General features: G+C 39.6%; 1 protein-coding gene across 1 annotated transcript in view; it reads right to left on the minus strand.

Annotated features, from left to right (window-relative positions):
* KCNIP4 (potassium voltage-gated channel interacting protein 4) overlaps window positions 1–24856 on the minus strand; it is a 1124788-nt gene that overhangs the window by 463040 nt on the left and 636892 nt on the right. The gene's annotated exons all lie outside the window — the stretch shown is intronic.

Genomic DNA, 24856 nt, shown 5'->3' on the forward strand with positions numbered 1-24856 from the left:
TCAGTTTAGACTAAAAAACTCAACTTTCTTTTAATTCTAGGGTAGAAATGACTAGTTTTTCTGACACATGTAACAGCCAACTCAGTAGAAAGAAAGAGGCTGAAAATTTCAATCCTAGGGGTAATTATACTATTAAATTGGGTATGCTTCCAACATCGTAATGTATACACATGTATTGAAAAGAGACTTAGATAAGAAAAAGCTGACAGAAAAAAAAAAAAAAGCCTGTAGTTTGAAATGGAAGTGTCAAAGGTCAAAGTAGCAGCCCATGTCATTACAAACTAGTGATGGTATTAGGGATACAGTGAGTTGGAGGAAGATGAAGTCAATGGTGTGTATGTCAGCATTGAGTCTCTTGCCTTCCAACTTTGCAGACAGACTAAATTTCAAATACTTGCTCCCTATCCTTTTAACTTTGTGAACTTTGGCAAATAAAAATCATTTTAAGGTTTATTTTCTTGATCTTGTAAAGACCGGCAAAAAGATTAAATGAAATACTGTATATCAAGTATCTAGCAGAGTGTTTAGAACAGAGTAGGCACCTATAAATATCACTTTTCCTTTGCTTCCCCTTTTATGGATTCTTTGTTCATAGAGGATTTTCAAAGAACAGGGACTGGGGACAATTCTTTTAGAGATAACTAACCACAATGGCCCCAGAGATACATCTAATTGAGGGTGACAGTGAATGCCTCCTATGTATTAGACACTGTGCCAAATACTTTGCATGTCCAATAATAATTAAGCCTCCTAGCAAACTTGTGAGAGAATTGCTACTTTAACCATCTTCAGACAATGAAGTTGAACTACAGTAAGATTATGTGACTTGTCCAAGATTAAGTTGTCTGATAAATTGTGGCGCTTGACCATGAACATTTTTCTGTGCTGAGAGACCTCAGCCTCAGTACAGTAATAAAGAACAACAGTTAGCCTTAATCAAGGTAACTACAACCACCCTCGATCCTCGAATCTGTGTCCTCCCTCTTGACAGTGAAGCATGAAATAATCTAGGATTTCTTTTCAGGTAACAGTTATCTTCCCCTTTGATCCAATATCCACTCCCCCCGTCCAAATATGTTGTTCTTCTCTGAGTTAAATACATTAATATGATAGGATGACTTGTAAGTGTTCATTTAGAATATGCACAATATCTTTATTTAAATTTGATCACTCTTCAAATCAGCATGGTGTCTCAAAATGTAGCAACATTTTGGTAATGAAAAACTGCGCCAATAACATGGGTTATGTTAAGACTTGTGCAATATTTTTCTATGGAAGAATTTGTTTCCCCCTTTGAAATATTCAATAAGCCTACAGTCAGTGGTTTAATTATTTTATGCAAGCATAATAGCTTCTCGATAACCGAGAGCTCTGCCTTGTGACAAAGCTGGTGTCTGTATATTTTTCAATAAGGAAAGGTTCAGAGTGGTGATTTCTTGATTTCCCTTAAGGCTTTTTAGTAGAGATCTTATCCAAGCAACACATTTTCTAAAAGTGTAAAGGGAACAGTAAATTGTTTGGAAAGGCTGAAGCATCTCATTCCTTTCTTGCATTTTTATTCTCCAGGAATATTTCTCTGTAAGACCACAGGTGGTCACAAAAGCATCTAGACAATTACACTCTTTGTTCAAAATCCCAATACTGTTAAAAAATATTAACATATGCATAAAAATGCTGACGATCATAATGAAAATAGCAAACAGCATTTATATGGACTTGGAAAGTTCTATGTAGTATGAAATTTCTTCCCTGTAGTTATAATGTGGTTCATTTTTTATTCTGCCCTGAAACTTCCATCTGAGATAATGACAATGAGTGATGTGTGCAGGTGGATACCTAATCTTTCCAGGAAGCGTCGGTCACCAAAAATGCCTGTCCCATGAACCAGCAACTTACTATTTTGCTGAATTTGACCACTGGTTTTCCAGGAGCAATGTGTTAAGACACAAAATTTGATACTCACCTCTCTAACAAGACTGACAGTTATATAAAAATAGACCTGGTCTTTATAATTTTTTTAAAAATTAGATTTTTTCAAGGATTATAAATGTAAATAGACCCTAATTTTTTGGCTGACAATCTTATGGAATGGAGAATTAATCTGAACTGTGATTCAGAATTAATTGTTTGGCTTTGAAAAGAAAAAAAAAATCGATATTCAGCAAACATTCTAGGAGATTCTGATCCAGTAGGTACTTTATGCTGGGGCTTGAGAAGTTGTGTTTTTTGTTTCAAATCTCCTCAGGAAATAGTAGCAATATAGATCTAGCATATGTTAAAACATATGACTATATATAATATGTATTATAAACATGTATTATATTCAAAATTCCCCCGTGCTATGAATCAATAATGATATTGTGACCCTGACAGAAAACTCAATTCAGGCAGTTGACGGTACTAAATCGAAAACATCCATCTTCCCCTGTTGGCAGATACTTTTCTTTTTTAAAGTAACTATTATATTTTTCCCTTGTGATGAAAGGGTAGGGGGGTGTCAGGGCCAATGGTGGGGACACTGGCAGTCTAGAGCCTTGAGTCTCAACCTAAAAGACTGAAGGATAAGCCTTGGACACAACACTTAACCTCTCTGCGTTTTGGCTTTCCTATCATCTGTGAGATGAGAATAACGCTTGCCATCTACCCCACAAAGGGGTTGAAAGGGACTATGAGAAAGTCCATGGAAAGCACTTTGAACTCCTCAGAAGTAAGCTTTTACCGAAGTACAAAGCCTCGCATCAAAGGAGGCGCTCGTACCTTTCTGAGACATCAATGCGTGGTTCAGGGATAGGATAATACATAGGGCTGACACTGAGTGTTCCTTTTCATTAAAATAATTGCCACAGCAATTCCTTTTCTTTTTTACCTGGATATTATTCACATGCAGTCTTGACAAATCCCAACACCCCTTCTCAGATCACTGCAAGGGGTCTCTGAGGCTCATTTTTGGCTCATTCAGCTGCGTTATTCCGCTGACAGGTATAAAATGTGTTACCCCCTACCTCTCTCTTCAGGCGTTGCTAGAAAGCAATCTTCTGAAGAGAGAAAGGTAGAATACATTCCAGGAGGTCATTTATGACTCCGTGTGCTATGGTCACATTTGAGGCAGGACAGAGCTAATTCACTCACACCAATTGTTCACTCCAACCTGTTCTGGAATCATAGCTCTTTCTCCAGCTATCCAACCTACATTATCGAGTACCCCTGTGTACTAAGCCCTTTAGAGGAATGTATCGTAAGTCTTAGAAAAGGAACTTGCCTGCTAAATCGTGTGTAGATTACACAGCGATTCAAATCTTTCTTCAAATCCACATCTTGAACAGAGGTTCTCAGTACTGACTCCATATTACAATTGCATGAATGATTTCCACCAGGTAGGTTAAATTAGAATCTCTGAGGCTGATGCCTCTGCAGAGTATATGTAGGTGGAAATTTAAGAGTTTCCACACATATATACTCATAGCAGCGCTATTCACAACAGTCAAATGGTGAGAACAGCCCAAACGTCCATCAATGGATGAATGGCTAAGCAAACTGTGGTATATGCATCCAGTGGAATATTATTCAGACATAGAAAGGAATCAAGTACCGACACACGTTACAACATGGATGAACCTCAAAAACGTCATGCTAAGTGAAAGAAACCAGACGCAGAATTTCACATATTGCATGATTCATTTATATGAAATACCCAGAATCGTCACATTCGTAGAGACAGAGTGCAGACTCGTCATTGCCAAGGGCAGGAGAGAGGGGAATATGGGGAAGAATATGGTACTGGTTTTCCTTTTGAGGTGATGAAAATGTTTTGGAACACGGTAGAAATGGTGGGTATACAACATTGTAAATGCAAGTGAATGAAGCAATGAATGAATAAATGGATGGTTTTCCAGGTATTTCCTAATACGCCTGATCTAGAGGGTCAAACATGACTGTCATACCAGTGCTGCTACAATTATAAAGGGCTGGCTCCTTCCTGTGCAACTCTTACCAATCCCCACTCCATTTCTCAAGATTCTTCTCAGCACAACTCATGCATCGCCGGTTAAGAGCATCAGCTAGAGCGTCAGCTTGTTACAAATGCATACCCCCAGCCCTCACTGTAGACCTCCAGACCCAGAATCTCACAGGGGGACATAGGACAGGATTATGTGTTTACAATCATTTTCCCAAGGTAATCTTAAGTTTTCAAATGATGTCTAAGACCCTCTTTGGACTTTTCTTTACTCATCCCTGTCAATCATTTTTTGAGCTTTTCTCTTGATCCAGTTTCTCTGGTAACGGTTAAATATATATTATCTCTTTTAATATTTACAAGTCACAGCAATCCTCTTTCACAGGAGAGGAAATTAAGGTGGAGAGAACGGAAATGATTCACTCAAATTTACACATTTACCAAAGGGCAAAAACCAGTAACCAAAGTGGTTTATTTATAATAACCAAAGGTTTATTTTTCTTAAAAACTCTTTAGGACTTTATTCCGTGACATTCACCTCATCCCCTCCAATTATCAGGTCCTGGCCTCTCATTATCCCAGTGCCTCTGTCTTCCTGTAGGTCCCTTGAATGCTCTGTACCCTTAACCCACTCCTGGACTCATCAAAAAATGAACCACCATTTCCAAGCATCTTTTCCAGAAGCTTCCAGGCCTTTCTGACTTCACAGTAAGCAGACTCCTTGCTGTTGCTCCCTCACATCTTACTGAGACTGGGCCAGGCTTGGATGAGCTCCTCTCTCCTGCCCTGTGCACTGCCTCACCTCCTGGCTCCCACCTCTGTCCAGCTTTCCCACAACTATGGAGGGAGAGGCAGACATTTTGGGACCCCAGCCCTTCGCATTGCCTGGCACTCTCCCTCCCAAACTCATGCCCCCAACCTGGACTTTACCCGCCCCCCCACTAGCAATAATCTCACCTTTGCTCAAATATGTTTAAATTCCACCCCCATATCCAAGTAATAATAACATCTGAGTTTGGGGCGCCTGGGTGGCTCAGTTGGTTAAGCGACTGCCTTCAGCTCAGGTCATGATCCCAGGGTCCTGGGATCGAGTCCCGCATCGGGCTCCCTGCTCTGCAGGGAGCCTGCTTCTCCCTCTCCCACTCCCCCTGCTTGTGTTCCCTCTCACGCTGTGTCTCTCTCTGTCAAATAAATAAAATCTTTAAAAAAAAAAATAACATCTGAGTTTAAAAAGAGTTTTGTCTCTGTGTTCTTAAGCAATCTCTCTTATACCTATGCTCTTTCTTTTCTCACACCCTTTCCCTCAGCTCCACTGTGACACCATTCACTTCAAAGTTCTCAAAATCCATCTTCAGGCCAAATCCATTTGTCAATGTTCAGTTCCTCCTCAGCATCTGGTCCTCTGACATTTAATCTTCTTACACTCTTCCCTCTCTCAGCCTCTGGGATGATCAGCCTATGTTTTGTTTTCGTTTGTTTTCTTATTTTTTGCCTCTACTTAAGCAAGTCCCTTCAACTTTTTTGAACCTCTGAAACTTTACCTTTAAAATAAGAAAAATACCATCTAATATAGATTGTTGTTAGAGAGGTGCAAGGAAGTGAATTGTCTATTTATTTTCTCATCCTACAGACATATGTGAAGCATCTAGTGCATGCACAGTACTGTGGTAAACACTGGGGTATAAACATTAAATTGGCACAGTCACTGACATTAAGGAACTTCAAAGTGATCTCAGGAGACGTCCTGACAATTCGTTATATTGCTTTATTCATTCATTTACTTATTCAAGTAATTGTCATTGAGGGCCTATGATATGTCACACACTTCTCCAGGCACTTGGAGACATAATGATGAAAAAGTGTGAACAAGTCACTGTCTTCGTGCTGAAGCTTACATTTTAGTGATAAATACCCCCGAGGTAGCGAAATAATGTCAGACCACGGTATATGCTATGAGGGAAAAAACACATAATAAGCACAGAGTTGTGGCAGTGAGGTTTGCCTGAAGTAGGGTCAGAAACTACTTCTCTGTGGCGGTGATATTTGGTCTAAGACCTATCTTAGACAAGGAGAATCAGATACTTAGGAAGAGTCTTTTTTTTTTTTTTTTTTTTTAATTTTTTTATTCTTATGTTAATCCCCTTACATTACAACATTAGTTTTAGATGAAGTGTTCCATGATTCATTGTTTGTGCACAACACCCAGTGCTCCATGCAGAATGTGCCCTCCTAAATACCCACCACCAGGCTAACCCATCCTCCCACCCCCTTCCCCTCTAGAACCCTGTTTGTTTTTCAGAGTCCATCGTCTCTCATGGTTCGTCTACCCCTCCGATTTCCCCCGCTTCATTCTTCCCCTTCTGCTATCTTCTTCTTCTTCTTTTTTTTTTTCCTTAACATATATTGCATTATTTGTTTCAGAGGTACAGATCTGAGATTCAACAGTCTTGCACAATTCACAGCGCTTACCAGAGCACATACACTCCCCAGTGTCTATCACCCAGTCACCCCATCCCTCCCACCCCACCCCCCACTCCAACAACACTCAGTTTGTTTCCTGCGATTAAGAATTCCTCATATCAGTGAGATCATATGATACATGTCTTTCTCTGTTTGACTTATTTCACTCAACATAATACCCTCCAGTTCCATCCACGTTGTTGCAAATGGCAATATCTCATTCCTTTTGATGGCTGCATAATATTCCATTGTATATATATACCACATCTTCTTTATCCATTCATCTGTCGATGGACATCTTGGCTCTTTCCACAGTTTGGCTATTGTGGACATTGCTGCTATAAACATCGGGGTGCACGTACCCCTTCGGATCCCTACTTTTGTATCTTTGGGGTAAATACCCAGTAGTGCAATTGCTGGATCATATGGTAGCTCTATTTTCAACTTTTTGAGGAACCTCCATACAGTTTTCCAGAGTGGCTGCACCAGTTTGCATTCCCACCAACAGTGTAGGAGGGTTCCCCTTTCTTAGGAAGAGTCTTGAAGGGAGACTGCAAGCGCAAAGGCCCTGAGGCCTGAGTGAAATTAGCATTCAGAGGGGAAGAAAGAAGACCACAGGCGCTTTTTGAAGGGTGAAGAGATAAGATAAGTAAGAGAGTTTGGAGAGGTCTTGTTTGCCTTGCTAATTATAGAGTCTGGACGTAACACTAAACGCAAAGGAAAGTCACCAAGAGGTTTTAGGTAGGAAAATGCCATAATCTGATAAATACTTCAAAGGATTATCCAAAAACTGTGTGGATAATTGTGCTTGGGGAACAGTAGAGGGAGGAGGACTAGCTCAGAGTCCATCTCAGTAGACCAGGCACGAGAAGATGGCTGAAATTGGGGTAGTGGCAATGAAGATGCTGTGACGTGCTCATATGTTGGTTACAGTATATGCCATATACTCTATACTTATTTATTTACTGAGTGTTTTATATTTCACATACCAGAATTGAAATTCTTTGAGCACTGGACACTTTGTTTTGGTCACTGCTCTATCCCCCAGTATCTAGAACAGTCGCTGACATATAGAGGGTGCTAAATAAGTAAACATTTGTTGAATAAATTAACAAATGGCTTGGGTGTGGGTGCTGAGATAAACTCCTAAGTGTTTGACTTGAGCACTGGGTTGAGAATGTGTCATAAACTGAGACCAGAAAATGAACAGGTTAGTGGGTGGAAGACATTCCATCTTGGGCATGTTAGATCTGAGACACCTCTTAGAAAGTAAACTCTTTCTTTCTTTCTCATGTGTATCTGGAGAATAGGGCTTTCTTTTCTTTCTTTCTTTCTTTCTTTCTTTCTTTCTTTCTTTCTTTCTTTCTTTCTTTCTTTCTTTCTTCTTTCTTTTCTTTCTTTCCTTTCTTTTCCTTCCTTCCTTCCTTCCTTCCTTCCTTCCTTCCTTCTTTCCTTCCTTCCTTCCTTCCTTCCTTCCTTCCTTCCTTCCTTCCTTCCTTCCTTCCTTCCTTCCTTTTTTCATTCATGCAACCTTTCTCTCCTGATTTGGGTTGCAAGCTCGGTAAGAGTAGGGGCCCCTTAACTTCCTCAAGAGTGCTTCCCAGGCCAGCAATATCAGCTTAACCTGAAAAATTATTAGAAATGAAAATTCTTGGATGCCTGGGTGGCTCAGTCAGTTAAGCGTCTGCCTTCAGCTCAGGTTATGATCCCAGGGTCCTGGGATTGAATCCCACATCGGGCTCCCTGCTCTGCGGGGAGCCTGCTTCTCCCTCTCCCTCAGCCTGCTGCTCTCCCTGCTTGTACTCTCTCTGTCAAATAAATAAATAAAATCTTAAAAAAAAAAGAAAAAAGAAATGCAAATTCTTGGCCTCCCCCCAGACCAGCTACAGTGATCTGTGTTTTCACAAGCCTTCCTCAAGACTCTCATACACAGTCAAGTTGGAAAACCACTGAGTCTAAAACAGTGTCAGCTAGGGTACTCAGAAAGAGTTCAATAGTCAGCAGAGGGTTTGGGTGACCATTCAAGCTAATGAACTGTTCTGATATTTCTTGGCTCTCATCAGGTTTCCTTTTATCCCTCAGCCTTCCTTAGGCAGTTCAATTAGTTTGTCTAGAATCAAATGTTTTTCTCTTCTTTTAAATTATATAGCAAGGGTAACAGCAGAACTTTCCAAGCATAATTTTAGCATTTCAAAAGTACTTTCTCATCTGTTATTTAGTTTTAGCTTCAGAGGAGCCATGAAATAGTAGAGTAGGGGGTTCTAGCCCCACGCCACATATGAAAATATGTAGGCCTGTCCCATTGGGTGGTTTATTGATGTTCACATTACCAGTTTAGACAGATCTGAGACAAAAATTTATTGTTGGTAAATATGGGATGAATGAACCTCAATCTCGAGTTTTCCTCACAACACTCGGGTACTATGTAGTGTTTAATAGATGCTCAATAAATATTCATTGACTGAACTAGTAATTCTTGAAACAGACATTGCAGGCTGTGGGTTCCAAGAAAATGTAGACTCACCTTAGCAAAAACAAAGACAAAGATAAAGAAAGAAAGAAAGAAAGAAAGAAAGAAAGGAAGGAAGGAAGGAAGGAAGGAAGGAAGGAAGGAAGGAAGGAAGGAAGGAAGGAAGAAAAAGAAAGAGGAAGGGAAGGAAGAAAGAAAAAAAAAGAGAGAGGGAGAGAGAAATAAACACGAGTAATATATTAGCCTGCTCTTTTCTTTAATTGGAGACCCACTAGCCAGTTCATCACATCTAGCAACACTACCCAGACTCACAATCCAGAAACATTGAAAGTTTGGGGGAGAGATATAAATGAACTTCTGAAGCTATTAACTATCACTCTTCCTTATCTCTTTAAGACAATTGATACAGCGTTCTGTAATTCTCGATGCCTTTACTCTTCTCATATGGTCAGTTAATTGTGAATCTGAATGTGTTTCAATGTTTCTGTATTTTGACCTCTGTTTTGAATTACCTGAGAAATGCAAAAAAACAGCAACATGTCCTTCACACTCAGATTGCTTCTTGCCATTGTTATCTGTCTCTTTTTAATTTAAACCTAAGACACATCCCTTCTCCTACTGGAATTCTTTCAGCCTATCAGTCGCAGGGTGATAATGAAACATTCCTATATTTGCATAATGCTGTAGAATTTTCAATGTGCTCTCATAATACACTGTCTGACTTAGCTTAGTTTAAAAAGGTCTAGAAACAATTGTTTGTTTTTTATCCTAATAGACATCTAAAACCAAAAAAGGAGTGTTATTTTATTCTTTAGTTACATTCATTCAGGATATTCATTCAGTAATATATTGAAACATTAATGATGTTGACAATGATAATAATCATGATGGCATGCATTTTTTGAGTGCCTAACATGTCCCAGCCAGTCAGCAATGTCTTAACATCGAGGGTAACATTTATCCAGCCTATGAGAGGTACAATTGTCCTTACTTTACTGGTAGTCAAACTATAGCTCAGTGGGTTTAAATAACCTCCTAAATCACACTCAATTTCGTAGTTAAGCTAAGATTTGAATCCAGAACTATTAGACTCCAAAATTCATGTTATTAACTTTGACTCATGCTTTCTTAAAACAATTCCCACTGCACCGTTACATGCCTGTCATCAGAACTAATGGCACAGACAATGAGAAGACTCCTTCAGTTCATACGGTCAAACGCAATGGGTCTATATTGATGATATTGATGCTCTGTTGGGCTACATGAGCGTAAATACAAATGGCTGGAAAATGAAAAATGTTTTTGGTTTCCTGATTTAAAGTCTAATCACAGATACACCCAGTTCTTCCATTATGATTGTTGGCAATCTCAAATTCTCATACCATTTAATCCCACCTCTAATCTTTTACTCCTCCCACTCTCCATCTCATTTTCTGCCTCTGGTTACTAGTTTTGATGTTGAAACTCTTGTTATTTCAAAAACACATGTTCAGATCCTATTACATAGCAGGCCCATTTTGAACATGATGGATATCAAAACAAAGAAAAGCAGTCCATTCTGTAAAGGGTCTTATAGCCAGGGGGGAAAGGGACCAATGTAAATAGATAAGGCATTTGGTCTTTCTATATTTCATCTCTTTGCAGCTTATCTTGGCCATCACTCTGGGTGTCAGCTGCCCTGGTTCTTTCTGACAAACAAACAAATAAAGCAAAATTCCTGTTTCTATTTCTATCCAAGGGAACACCATCCTGGTGATTGAACATTTAGCATTATCCCCATCTATCTTGCATTATTGGTTTTATTCTTTCCAGTCTCAGTAAATGGCCATCTCATGTTCCCAGTTACTATACCCAAAAACACTGAGAATTATGTTCAATTACTTTCGCGCTCTCTCATCCACGCACCCAACTCATCAGTAAGACCTACTGGCTTTACTTTCACAATGCATGCTACCTCCATTCACCTCCCCCCACACACACTTTCAGTATTCCCCACCCTGGTATTATCCCCCTCACCTTGACTACAACAATAAACTGTAGAATGGTAGCTCCACTCTGCTCTTCTTCCCTGCTCCAATCTGTATTTTATACAGTGGTCAATAAGATTTCTCTAAAACCTGAATAACATAATGTCAATCCAAGACTGGAAACATTCAAATGGAAACTCCCTGCCGTGAGAATAAATCCTAGCTCCTTTACATGGTCTACAAATTTCAGGCCCCTGCAACTTCCTTAGTCTTATGACATTCTTCCTCTCACTTATTACACTGCCAACAAATAGATTCTTTCAATTCCTTACACACACTATGCTCCTTTCTATCTCAATGCCTTCCTACAAACAGTTCCTTCTTCTGGAAAACGTTTTCCCCTTCTTCAAAAGGCTGGATTCTTCTCATCGTTTAGGTCTTGGTTTTAACATTATCTCCCTGGATGACACTCCCCATAGCATGTGCTGTCGGTACTCTGCCATGTCACTTTGGGTCATCCTCACATCTTAATGAACTGTCACTGTGATTTCACCCCCAACTGCCAGTCTCCATGGATCTTTATCAGCGGATGAATTTCAGCGGCCAAGCTGGCTTTGCTGGTACTTGTACTTGGAGAGCTACAAGCACCTGTTGATATCTAACCTCTTCCACCCTGGAGTGCAGCCCTAACCAATGCCTTCTGGATGAGGAGCATAAATACTCCAGCTCCCTCGATTCATGATGGGCCCAACTCTGAAGCTAAACTACAATTTCCTCAGAGCTCTCCTGCAGGGCTAAGCCAAAGTTGCCCTCTGAGAGTCTTTGCTTGATATTGCAATCTTGTGTGCCCTCCTTCCTTTGTTTGCCCTATTCCCACTTTCCCACCACTTTTCCCTGGTAGCACCTTCTAATAAATCACATTGACACAAAATCTCATCTCAGGATCTGCTTCTGGGAGAGCCAGCTAAAAGACTACTTCAACCTCTATCCAGTTATTCTCCATCAATGCACTTCATTCATTTTCTTTCTAGCATTTGTCAAAAGCTGTTATCATACATTGACTTGCTTGTTCACTTGTTTATTATCTATATCTCCTGTGAGACTGTGAACAAATTGAAGGCAGGGACTGTATCCTTCTCTCTAACTAGTGTATCCTCTGCACCTAGGATGGTGTTTGGCCCATAACTGTTGTCTGATTAATATCCATTTAATGAATGATTGAATAAATAACAAAACATCTCTTGATGCCCCTCATCATCAAGGCTGAATTACCTGTCCCTTCTCTGGTTTCCATGGCATCCATCAAATAGCTTCTGATTAGGATCCAGGTTTTCATGGAGCTTGACTATAAAGGTAGCATGTCTTGGTGAGATGCTTGGGTCATGATGACATGAGTATTCTGTCCATGAGATGATTCTAGTTGTTTTAAGATGTTATTTTCCCTAAATAGTTTACAATGTGCCAGGTAGAACTAAGGTATAGATACAATATTTTATTAAATTCTAGCAAACACTTATTGTGGAAGATACATTATCTAATATTTCAGAAGAGAAAATGGAGATTCAGACCTAAAGAATGTGCTCAAGGCCCGAAATAAGTCAAACAGAGAAAGACATGTATCATATGACCTCACTGATATGAGGAATTCTTAATCGCAGGAAACAAACTGAGGGTTGCTGGAGTGGGGGGTGGGGTGGGAGGGATGGGGTGACTGGGTGATAGACACTGGGGAGGGTATGTGCTCTGGTAAGCGCTGTGAATTGTGCAAGACTGTTGAATCTCAGATCTGTACCTCTGAAACAAATAATGCAATATATGTTAAGAAAAAAAAAAAGAAGAAGAAGAAGAAGGTAGCAGGGGGAGAAGAATGAAGGGGGGGAATCGGAGGGGTAGACGAACCACGAGAGACGATGGACTCTGAAAAACAAACTGAGGGTTCTAGAGGGCAGGGGGGTGGGAGGATGGGTTAGCCTGGTGATGAGTATTGAGGAGGGCACATTCTGCATGGAGCACTGGGTGTTATGCACAAACAATGAATCATGGAACACTACATCTAAAACTAATGATGTAATGTATGGGGATTAATATAAGAATTAAAAAAAAAAAAAAAAAAGAATGTGCTCAAGGTCACCTAGCTTGTCAGTGGTGAAGGTTCTATGAGAACCCAAGTCTGACTGCAAAACTCATGCTCTTAACTCTCATCATATTCCTTCTGTTCTAGGTTTGCTTAGCTTCAGTCATCCTCTGGGGGATTAATCAAGTGAAAAGAATAAGCTTCTAGGCCTTCAATGTAGGTGGCCAAATCCTAGAATTCTATGACTTATTTGAGCAACTAACTACTCAGCTCCAATGATAAGGGATATTAAGGGTAAGGAACTTTTTTGCTTTCTCTGTCCCAGGAACAATTGTGGAAACTCTGAGACTGGATGAAGAGTATGAGTGGGTGGATTTTTAGAAGAGCTGTTCTGATGCCCAGCATTCCACAAAATAAGTATTGACCTTGTGATCCAAAAAGACAATTGTTTGGAAGGCATGAAAAGTCAAGGGAATGATGTAGAGGGGTGCTGAATGATTAATGCATTCAACTACTTATATATACACAGCATCTACATATGGCAAGTATGCACTTGATTAGAAAAAGACACACCAAAATGAGACCAGAAAGAGTCCTTCCAATGCTAATGTGAGGATAGAGATGGTTAACAAAATGGTTAAGAACATAATGTGCAAGTTGAGCCTGTATGCTCAGGAGGCTCATGACTGAATTTCAATACTGACTCTACCTCTTACTAGGTATATTAGTTAATTTCTCTGTGCATGAGTTTCTTCATGTATAAAATGAAGTTAAAAATATTATACCCGGAGTGCGTGGGTGGCTCAGTTGGTTAAGCATCTGCCTTTGGCTCAGATCATGATCTCAGGGTCCTGGGATGGAGCCCCATGTCAGGCTCCCTGCTCAGCAGGGAGTCTGCTTCTTCCTCTCCCTCTGCCCTTCCCCACTGTTCCTGCTCTCTCTTGCTCTCTTCCTCTCAAATAAATAAATAAAATCTTTAAAAAAAAATACTACACCCACCACCTAGAGTGGTCCTGAAGATTAAATGAGTTAATATTTGTAAAGTGCTTAGAATATTGCCTGACACACAATGAGCAACATCGAAGTTTGTACAATAAATAAAGAGATTAGAGTTAGAAGAAATGAGACACAAGATATCATGGGGCATACAGAACAGAAACACTTAACTCAGGCTGGCATGAGGCTGCAGGACCAGAAAAGGATCACAGAGATGTAACATTTAAGGTGAGTCTTAAGAGAGGACCCAGAAATCACCCAAGAAAGAAGTGAGGGCCAGAGAAAGAGAAAGACAAGTAAAAGGAACAGCACAGCAAAAGCAGGGAGATGGGGGGCTGCCTGCTATGTACCTGAGTGTGTTTGCACAAGGAGCAACAAGAGAGGAGAGTAAGATATAAGATGACGGGCTAAGAGGAGCCAGGCCTTGAAGGGCCTTGTTATGTAATGTATAAAGTACCATTAGAGAATGTTAAGCAAGAAGCATTTCATGATCAAACTCAATCTCCAAAGATCACTCTGACCACATTGGGGAAGATGGATTTTCTTGAGTGGAGTCAGGAGCATGAAAACCATTACTGGGCTGCAGGCCTAAGCAAGGCAAGAATGGCAAGAGCCTGGAAAAATAGCAACAGACAAACCAATTTTGCTTGCAATCGTCAAGTTGTAGTAGTTTATTTTGAGTGAAGGTATTGACCTCCTCTGAGGCAACGAGATAGAAGCACAATCAAAAATAAGCTTCGCGATCAGAACTCGGTGCCCCAAATTAAAAGCCAGCACTCTTCCCCTATTTGGTACATGGAACGTAGTTAAATACATATTGTTTGTTTCTTACTTCTAAACTCATGGAATAAAACATCAATTTTTATGTTACCTGGAACAGTAAAGAAACAATTATATGTTTGAAAGAGCTAAGAAAGTATATAAATTCCCTACATAATAAGATCATTATTCCATGGTTATGGTAATTCCTGTAAATAAGGTAATTATTGGGGAACTCATTCAGCAAGACTAATAATAATTGTTAAAAATTTCTTGAGCACTTACTCATTTCCACTATACTAAGCAATTTATGTGTATTATCTTACTTAGTCTTGTCAATAATCCAAGGAGATAGGTGTTATGAGTCCTGTTTCACAGATGAGAAATAGAGGCTTAAAGATATTTAAATACTCCCTTAAAGTCACAGGGATATCAAGTAGCAGAGGGAGAGCACAAGTCTTTCTGAATGTTAGGAGTCCATACTGATTTCTTCTGTGGTGTCAGCTCTTGTCATAGATGTACTTGAGCCTGGCTATATTTTTAGGGACATGAACACGCTACTTCCCAAAGCTTGCCATGGATGGTTAAAACATCATTTTTCCTATTCCAGTCTATTTTTATACAAATCATTATCCCTCCATTTTCATATAATGATGGTTTTATTGAGGCCCAGCATCTGAATTAAATTAACAAATTATTACTTAAAAACAGAATGCCAAGCAAACAAACTAAGTTAAAAAAGAAATGAAGATGGTCCAGCCTGACCATTTGGTAACAGTTTCTTGTTAACAGGAAGGGGTCTAATGCAGTGTTGACTACTTGGATGACCCGAAGTCAGCCAGGATGGACTTTGAATCCCAGCCCTAGTCTTTTTTTTTTTAAGATTTTATTTATTTGCGAGAGAGAGAATGAGAGACAGCATGAGAGGGAGGAGGGTCAGAGGGAGAAGCAGACCCCCCGCTGAGCAGGGAGCCCGATGTGGGACTCAATCACGGGACTCCAGGATCATGACCTGAGCCGAAGGCAGTCGCTTAACCAACTGAGCCACCCAGGCGCCCCCCAGCCCTAGTCTTTACCATCGGTGAGATGTTGGGCAAGTCACATAGTGTCTCTCAGGCTCAATTCCCTTAGCTGTAAAATGGGGATGACAGTTACTACAAAGCAAGCTAGTAATGACGTTAAATGTGATGACCCACAGAGTGAGTAGTTCAGCTATTACCACTGTAGGTGGAATGATAATGGTGATGATTAAAATGATGGACATTGCTTCAAGTTTAGTGGGTTTTTTTTTTTCCCAAATATGACTGACTCCAAAAAATTTGTATTATTGAATTTGCCTAGCTATTATAATATTCATCATGGCAGTTTCCTACTGTTTTATATGTTCTTTTATTGAATTTGTTTTTCATTAGAGTGCATTAAGCTGCCTTTTAATTATCTCATGAGGATAATGTCATAGCCTTATGTTTGACTAATCTCAGGCCCTGAATGGAAAAGGTAAATTTAAAAAAATCTCTTCTAGAGTTATTTTTATACCATCTATCCTGTGTACAACATAACAATCCTACAGCTGAGTTTTACAACACATTTTAAAAGGTCACTTTTAATGAATTGGGCTTTTCATGTATCAATCTTTCTACATTTACATTTTCTGGAATTTCAACAGCAGAGTTTTCTTAAACTAACTGAATAAATACTCAAGTCTCAGTGTGTATTTTGAAATGACTATTTGCATAATGTTTTTAGATGAAAACAGAGTCTCTGGCCACACATCAACAGGTTTTACTGATCTTTTAATGGGACCAAGTGAAACAGAGTGCTCTCAGTGTTCACGAATGTTGTATAGGGATGCCACTCCCCATTCTAATATCTTCTTACTGTAACACCAGTACTATTGTTTTCTTTCACTAATTAGCCATTGTGTTCCACAAAATTAATTTGGAAGAATAGATCATTGGTAGGGTTCTAAATTAACGAGCCTGACTTTTGTTTTGAGGTAGGTAGGGGAAAACAGCAAGTTATAGACACGTATTAGCCCCTGCTTCAATCAAGGAGAATACTTCTTTTACACATGGTCTTTGAGGTTGTGGGATATTTGAAATAAGGAGTAATTCATTCACCAATACTTTCTGAACACACATTTTACGTCAGGCAATGCTTTAAGCACAGCGTAGGGATGGGCAGGCAACAGATAAGAGAAGGCATAAGATATAATAGTCCCTGCCTTCAAGGGGTTTATAGCCTGGTTGAGGAGTTTGAATAGGAAACAGGCAATTTAAGTCCAGTATGTTCATGGTTATGATAGAGATGGTTTGGGGAGCCATAAGAGGACACCTAGTCCAGTCTTGGGGTTGATAGTCAGGGAAGGCTTCCTGGACAAAAGTCATGGCTAAAATGAAGATATGAAAAATGAAGAAAATTGACCTTAGAATCTTAGGTGGGGGGTGTTGGGAGTTGTGAGGCATGTCTATTAGGAAGGAGAAACGGCATCTGTAAATATTGTGTACAGGTAGATTTTGTCTTGATTAGGAGCCTAGAAGTACCTCAGTATGGCTGGGAAATTTAGTTTATGAGATTGTATATCAAGAGATAAAACCAGAACCATGAGCAGGGGCCTTGTCAACCCTGTCAAAGAGGCCAGCTTTGGTTTTATAAAGAAGAGCAATAAAATCACAACCTCTCTATAATGAGGAAGAAGGACTGGAAAGCTTGTAAGAAGATGGGGACACATCTTAGAAGGTTTCCTTAATGATCCAAATGAAACCTGGTTTTCTAGTGACACAAGGTACAGAGATGATCTATTGGATCAAAAGATAATTGGGACATCTAACAGACCAGGTTTGGTGATTGACTAGAGATCACAAATAAGGGCCACGGGGACTGCTACTATGGAATCCATCAATAAGCTATTCACTGCCTCCTTCATTCCCATTCCCTTTTTAGAGTGCCTGGGTGAAGACTGCCATGACCACCATGACTCACATAAATGAAGTTAGAAATTCTAAGGTGGAAGAGAAAACAGATCCTCAAAATTTGGGGGAGAAATAAAAAGACTGAGGCTGCATGAAAAGAACAGGGACTTTGGGAATCAGATCTCAAATGAGGCAACATCCCCAACAGTTGCCTGACTTCCAGAACTGTTCTTGGTTTTGGGTGTAACATAAGAAGAAATATTTGGCAAGAGATCCTAAATGGAATGCAGCTTAGTTCTATCCTGTTACTCTTCCATTTTTAAGCAAAGCTCATCTGAGTTTACCGTGTTGAGTACATCGCTCAATAATCAAGTCAGGTGTGTTGGGGTGGAAGGTGGGGGTAGTTTGTCATATTCTAGTTAAACAGTTTGGCCACCAGGGAGTATCACTGGCATGAAGACTTTTCAAGCTCTGAGTGATCTTAGACACTGTCCAGGGCAGTGGTTCTCCACATTTCCTAGTAATGGGCTTTTAAAAAAAAACAAATTAACACTTATATGGAAATGCAAAATGCCAACTATGAAAAGGATGAAAAGTGGAGCTGCTTTGGTTGAGGAAGGCCTGAGGGCCCAGACAATGGGCCCACTCTCCTCTCCCACGATATAACAATTCTTCAGGAACCACAGGCAAGTCCTCATAGGCCTGAGAGGTGACTTTTTCCTAAGGGGAGGATAGCAACTCAAAAATGCTCCGAGATGTAATGTATGGTGATGAACATTAAAAAAAAAAAAAAAAAAAAAAAGTGCTGCGATGACAGAGCACCTAACTGGCTGCTAACAGTATAACAGCCACAGATTTACTCTATCCAATGGACCAAGGTCAATTTTAATTACAGAAAGCAAGAATATGTCACATATAAAAACTGCTTATATGCATGAAGAAATCCAAAGATCAAAACAGGATCTAATATTCTTTCTTACTTTCTCCAGTAATAGATGTTTGCTATTTCCTCATTCAGTGTATCTTCCTCCAGAACATTCTAGCAGACACCAGTAATTTAAGGATAGATTATAGAAGAAAGCTTAAAATGGCAAAAGTTCTATCCAGTATTTTTTCCCTAAAAATGATAAATTGTTTATATATATATAAATGCATTATGGAACGTAGGGTAGAGAGAAGCATGTTGATTCGGCATGCAGTACTAGCACTTCTCAGGAATGTGGTTTGAGAATCAGCGTTTTAATCTACTCATTTGATTTTAATATATAAGATCTGAGGCATACAGGAGGTCCTTCTATGAGGCCACTAACCAAAAGTTTATTTATTTGTTAATTTTTCTGAAGCAGTGTCTGGTCATGGTCAGATACTACAGACTTAGAATCTTTAGGCTGGAAGATTCGTGGCATAACACTTCAGCCTTGCTTTGGTAGATGAGATGAATCTGAGACATTTTGATGAGTATCTATTTTACTCTTGTCTTTCCCAGTGGAATGGAGACAATCAGAGAGGGAAAAAAAAAATTGCTTCTTACTTCTAAATATTGAGCCTGCCATCTAGACAAAGCAAAAGCTGTTGGTAAGTCAGTCAAAAGAACTGATTCATGCTCTGAGATGTTGAATTTCTTGAATGTGACATTACTCATGCAACTTGTGTTCATCTGCATTTTTAACATATGTTATTTATGATTCTGATGGTGCCAGTGCTTATAAATACTTCTTGGAAGCAGCTATACGAACACTGTCCAAAGGATTGATGGAGCCAAAAGGAGAGGCCTAGATGGGGACTTCCCGTCTTTGGTCACCAGCATGTGGGGAGAAGGAATAAACATGGTAGTGGTCTTGGCCTCAGAATCACTGCATGGTGCTTTTGACCAGCATCTCTAGAAGCCTGGGATCAATAGGAGAAACAGAATCTTTCTGTAAACGAAGCAGCAGGTTGCTAAAAGACTCACAATGGAAGAAATTGGAACAACAACTATTGGTGAAAACAAGAAAGGAAGAGTTATCAAGTAGTTTGGCAGTAATTTGTCAAGACTGGAAAGCAAATCATTACCAATCACAAAAAGCTCTTAGGAGAGGGCAAGCCAAAGAGGTAAAACTATTAGAAGCACTCACAAATACTGCTTATGGTCTCTCGCCATCAGCACCCCGTATGTTTGACTCATTTTGCTGTTTTATTTAAAGAACAATCATTACCTAGAAAAAATGGCAGAATATGAAGAATACCTCTTCTTAGTCAAATAGCATTATTTGTGGTGACTGCATTACTGGCAATTTATCTTGAGGCAGTTACCATTTAGTGGTCAGGCACATAGCCTCAAAGACAGACCGCTGGGCTCCATTCTCAGCTCAGGATTTTTTGGACATTTTCCTTAACCTCTCCGCACCATTGTTTCATTACCTATAATCCAGGATAATAGCAGTGCCCACTGCCTAGGTTGTTGGAAAAGCAAATGAGCTACTACATGAAAAGCACTGAGAATAGCATTTGGCATATTATAAGTACTATATTAGAGTGGGCTATTATTATTTATTCATATGTAAAAGCAACACAAAATTAGGATAACAGCTAATGTTTATTGAGTGCTTTTTGTGAGTTAGATATCATGCTGAGCATTCTGCATGCAAGTATATCATCATGGCAACCTATTAGGCAGAATTATTATTATCCCCACTTTACAGATCAAAAAACTGAGCAGAAACCCCAGCCCTCTCGCTCTTTATCACTACTCTTTACCACCTCTTGAATATGAATTCTGAAATCCTTTTTCCAGTACTTTCAAGTATCTCCTTCATCTTGTAGAGCAATTAAAGAAATGAATAGACTTCACTAAAAAAAGTGCTGACGCCAAGGAAAGAATTAGCTCAACAATCCATACCTCCATAAGCCATGACATTGCTCTCTCTGTATTCTGCTTTAATGCCATTATTTTACTAGGCAACTTGTATATATAAATATTTTATTCAGACCCTTCTTTTGTGCCATTAGGATGATGAAAGTCATGTATGCTAATGAAGTTCTAAGATTCTCTGATTTTTTCTTTAAAGCCATTGTCAATTATCTGCAGCAGTTATTCTAAGAGGAAAAAAATCTCACTTCTCTATTTTCCTAATGGTATCATCTTTGTTTAAATGAAACATTTTAGTGGCAACAGCCTTATGAATACTATGATCAGACTACAGTGTCTCCTTTCATTTTTGCCCAGGAAGATAGAGGCAGATTCTTTTTTTTTTTTTAATTAAAGATTTTATTTATTTATTTGACAGAGACAGAGACAGTGAGAGCAGGAACACAAGCAGGGGGAGTGGGAGAGGGAGAAGCAGGCTTCCTGCTGAGCCAGGAGCCCGATGTGGGACTCGATCCCAGGACCCTGGGATCATGACCTGAGCCAAAGGCAGTCGCTTAACCAACTGAGCCACCCAGGCGCCCTAGAGGCAGATTCTTAAAGTGCTGCTTTATTGACAATATAGTTGCCACTATTTATTGTTATTCTTAATTATTACTGAGAGTACATCGAAAGTTGAAAAGGATAATTGAATGCACATTTTCCCTATTCATTCAAACTCTTCTGAGAAGCCCATGGTGCCTCTGACTCCATCAGTGTAATCTAAGTGTCTACCCACTACACCTCAAGTGCTCATCTAATGACTCCATTTATAGACCTAACTACTTCCAGAAAAGTCCCCTTCTGTTGTGGATTGTTACTGATGGAAAGCATGTTGGGCGGAGGCAATATTGGGTAATGGAGAGACTGCTGCTGAATCATAGCCCATAGAAAGCCTGACTTCCTTCCCATATTACCCTATTTCCGTGTAAGCCATTTCTGCCCAAGCAGTCACTCAGGGCAAGAATCTGAGTGGCATCTTTAGACAATGAACATGACAAAGGATGACTACTGGCATCATCGTATTCTGTGTCTGCAGCAAGAAGGATAACTGACATTTCCTTGATCTTACATAAATTCTATCCAGACTATATTTAAGATAAACAGTGTAACATCTATTTCTATGCAGACTGCAGAGCTCCTAAGCAACACTGTTCCTAACATCCAAAGCTGCCACACATCCTCTCATTTTTTCTCTTACTAAACCCAAACCTCATGGGGAGTGGATCACATGTTTCTACAGGTATACCTTGTACATCCTTCTACTGTTGCACTTTCTATCCAGTATGTTTGTGTACATGTATGCATGCATATGTGTGCATGTGTGTGCCTCCATTTGACTGGAGCTCTCCATGGGCAAGGTCCTATTCATAGCTGAACCCCAAATTTGTAGCACAGTCTCTGGTATGTGGTAGGACAGGAGGTATTCGATAAATTCTTGCAGAGTAAACAGATGGTGGGTAAAAAAGTGGACTAAGATTTTGCTTACAGGTCTCACATAACCTTAGAGAAATCACTTAATTTCTCTCTACTTAAATTTAATCTTCCATTAAATTAAAAAAAAAAACATAGTAATCTATGCCCTATGAAACAGATGTGTCATAAAAATCATATTAAAGAACACTTGTAGAAAACGTCTATATGCTGTGAGGCCCCATGCATGAGAGATTAAAATATTGTGGACCCAATAAAGGAAAAACAAGGAAGGAAAAACTGCCCTTAAAGGATTTCTCAAGATGTGTACTTTTTGGAAGCCATGTCTCCATTCACAATCAACCATTTAAGGAAGAGTTTAAGATTCTAATCACAAAAAGAAGAATCTTTATTTCTCCCTTTGGGATATGACATTTAACAAATTAATTTAGAATCCTTTAAGACCAACAGAGCTGAGAGGAAATTGAGAACACTTGTACTAATCACTTCCAACTTCAATGTAGAAGGTCATATATCTAAAAGGTTACTACAATGGAAAAATTCAATTACGAGGGACTCCTAATGGGCTTTTCCTAAAATAGCACAGAACTATAATGTCTTCAATTGTAATGAAAATCATCGTATTTCCTCAAATACAGGCATATATCATTTTATTGCGCTCCACAGATATTGCGTTTTTCACAAATGGAAGGTTTGTGGCTCTGTTTTTCAAACATCACTTGCTCACTTTGTGTCTCTGCATCACATTTTGGTAATTCTCACAGTATTTCCAACCTTTTCATTATTATCATATGTGTTATGGTGATCGTGTTCAGTCATCTTTGATGTTACTACTCTAATTGTTTTCGGTCACCATGAACTGTATCTATATAAGATGGTGAACTTAATTGATAAATGTGTGTGCTCTGCTCCACTGAGGAGCCATTCCTCCATCTCTCTCTCTCTCCTAGCCTCCCTGAGCACAACAATATTGAAATTAAGCCAGTTAGGGGTGCCTGGGTGGCTCAGTCAGTTAAGTGTCTGACTCTTGGTTTTGGCTCAGGTCATGATCTCAAGGCTGTGAGGTTGAGCCCTGCACTGGGCTCCATGCTCAGCGTGGAGTCCACTTAAGATTTTTTCTCACCCTCTGTACCTCCCCCCCTTGCTCGCACGCTCTCTCTCTCAAATAAATAAATAAAATCTTAAAAAAGAAAGAAATTAAGCCAGTTAATAACCCTTCAATGGCCTCTAAGTATTCAAGTGAAAGGAAGAGTCACATGTCTCTCACTATAAATCAAAAGCTAGAAATGATTAAGCTTAGTGAGGAGGCATGTTGGAAGCCAAGACAGGTGAAAAGCTGTTTTTTGTTTGTTTGTTTGTTTTGTTTGTTTGTTTGTTTGTTTGTTTTTTGCACCAGACAGCCACATTGTGAATGCAAAGGAAAATTTCTTGAAAGAAATTAATAGTGCTAGCCCAGTGAACACACAAATGATAAGAAAGCGAAACAGCCTTATTGCTGATATGGAGAATGTTTGAGTGGTCTGGATAGATCAAAGCAGGCACAACATTCTCTCAAGCCAAAGTCATATCTGGGGCAAGGCCCTAACTCTCTTCAATTCTGTGAAGGCTGAGAGAGGTGAGGAAGCTGTAGAAGAAAAGCTGGAAGCTAGCAGAGGTGGGTTCATGAGGTTTAAGGAAAGAAGCCTTCTCCATAACAACAAAGTGTAAGCTGAAGCAGCAGTAAGTTCTCCAGAAGGTCTAGCTAAGATCATTCATGAAGGGGGCTACACTAAACAACAGATTTTCAGTGTATATGAAACAGCCTTCTACTGGAAAAATATGCCATCTAGGACTTTCATGGCTAGAGAGGAGAAGTCAATGCCTGGTTTCAAACCTTCAAAGGATAGGTTTAGGCCCCTAACTCTCTTGTTAGGGGCTAATACTGTTGAAGCCAATTATCATTTACCATTCCAAAAATCCTAGGGCCCTTAAGAATTATGCTAAATCTATTCTGCTTGTGCTTTATAAATGAAACAACAAAGCCTGGATGACAGCACATCTGTTTATAACATGGTTTACCGAACATTTTAAGCCCACTGTTGAGACCAACTGCTCAGAAAAACAGATTGCTTTCAAAATATGACTGCTCACGGACAGTGCACCTGGTCACCCAAGAGCTTTGATGGAGATGGACATGAAATTCATGTTGTTTTCATGCCTGCTAACACAACATCCATTCTGTAGCCCAGGCATCAAGGAGTCATTTTGAACTTCAAGTCTTATTATTTAAGAAATCCATTTCATAAGGGCTATAGCTGCCATAGATAGTGATTCCTCTGATGGATCAGGCAAAGGAAATTGAAAACCTTCTAGAAAAGATTCACCATTCTGGATGCCATTCATAACAGTCATGAGTCATGGAAAGAGGTCCAAATATCAACCTTAACAGGAGTTTGGAAGAAGTTGATTCCAACCCTCATGGATGACTTTGAGGGGTTCCAGACTTCAGTGGAAGCAGCAGCTTCAGGTGTGATGAAAATGGCAAGAGAACTCAAGCAGAGCCTGAAGATATAACCAAATGGCTGCCATCTTATGATAAAACTTCACCAGAGGAGGATTTGCTTATTACGGGTGAGCAAAGAAAGCAGTTTCTTGAGATGGAACATACTCCTCGTGAACATGCTGTGAAGACTGTTGAAATGACAAAAAAGGACTTAGAATATTACATAACCAGAGTTGATAAAGCAGTGGCAGGGTTTGACAGGATTGCCTCCAATTTTGAAAGAAGTTCTACTACAGACAAAAAGTTATCAAACAGCATCATATGTTACAGAGAAAGCGTTCACCAAAGGAAGAATCGATGGAGGTGGCAAACTTCATTGTTGTCTTTTCCTAAGAAGTTGCCACAGCCTTCAGCAGCCACCATCCTGATCAGTCAGGAGCCATCAACATCGAGGCAAGACCCT

Source organism: Mirounga angustirostris, unplaced genomic scaffold, assembly GCF_029215605.1.
Source record: "Mirounga angustirostris isolate CCGP_5_RB_7025 unplaced genomic scaffold, mMirAng1.0.hap1 SCAF_2, whole genome shotgun sequence".
NCBI classification, from domain to species: Eukaryota; Metazoa; Chordata; class Mammalia; order Carnivora; family Phocidae; genus Mirounga; species Mirounga angustirostris.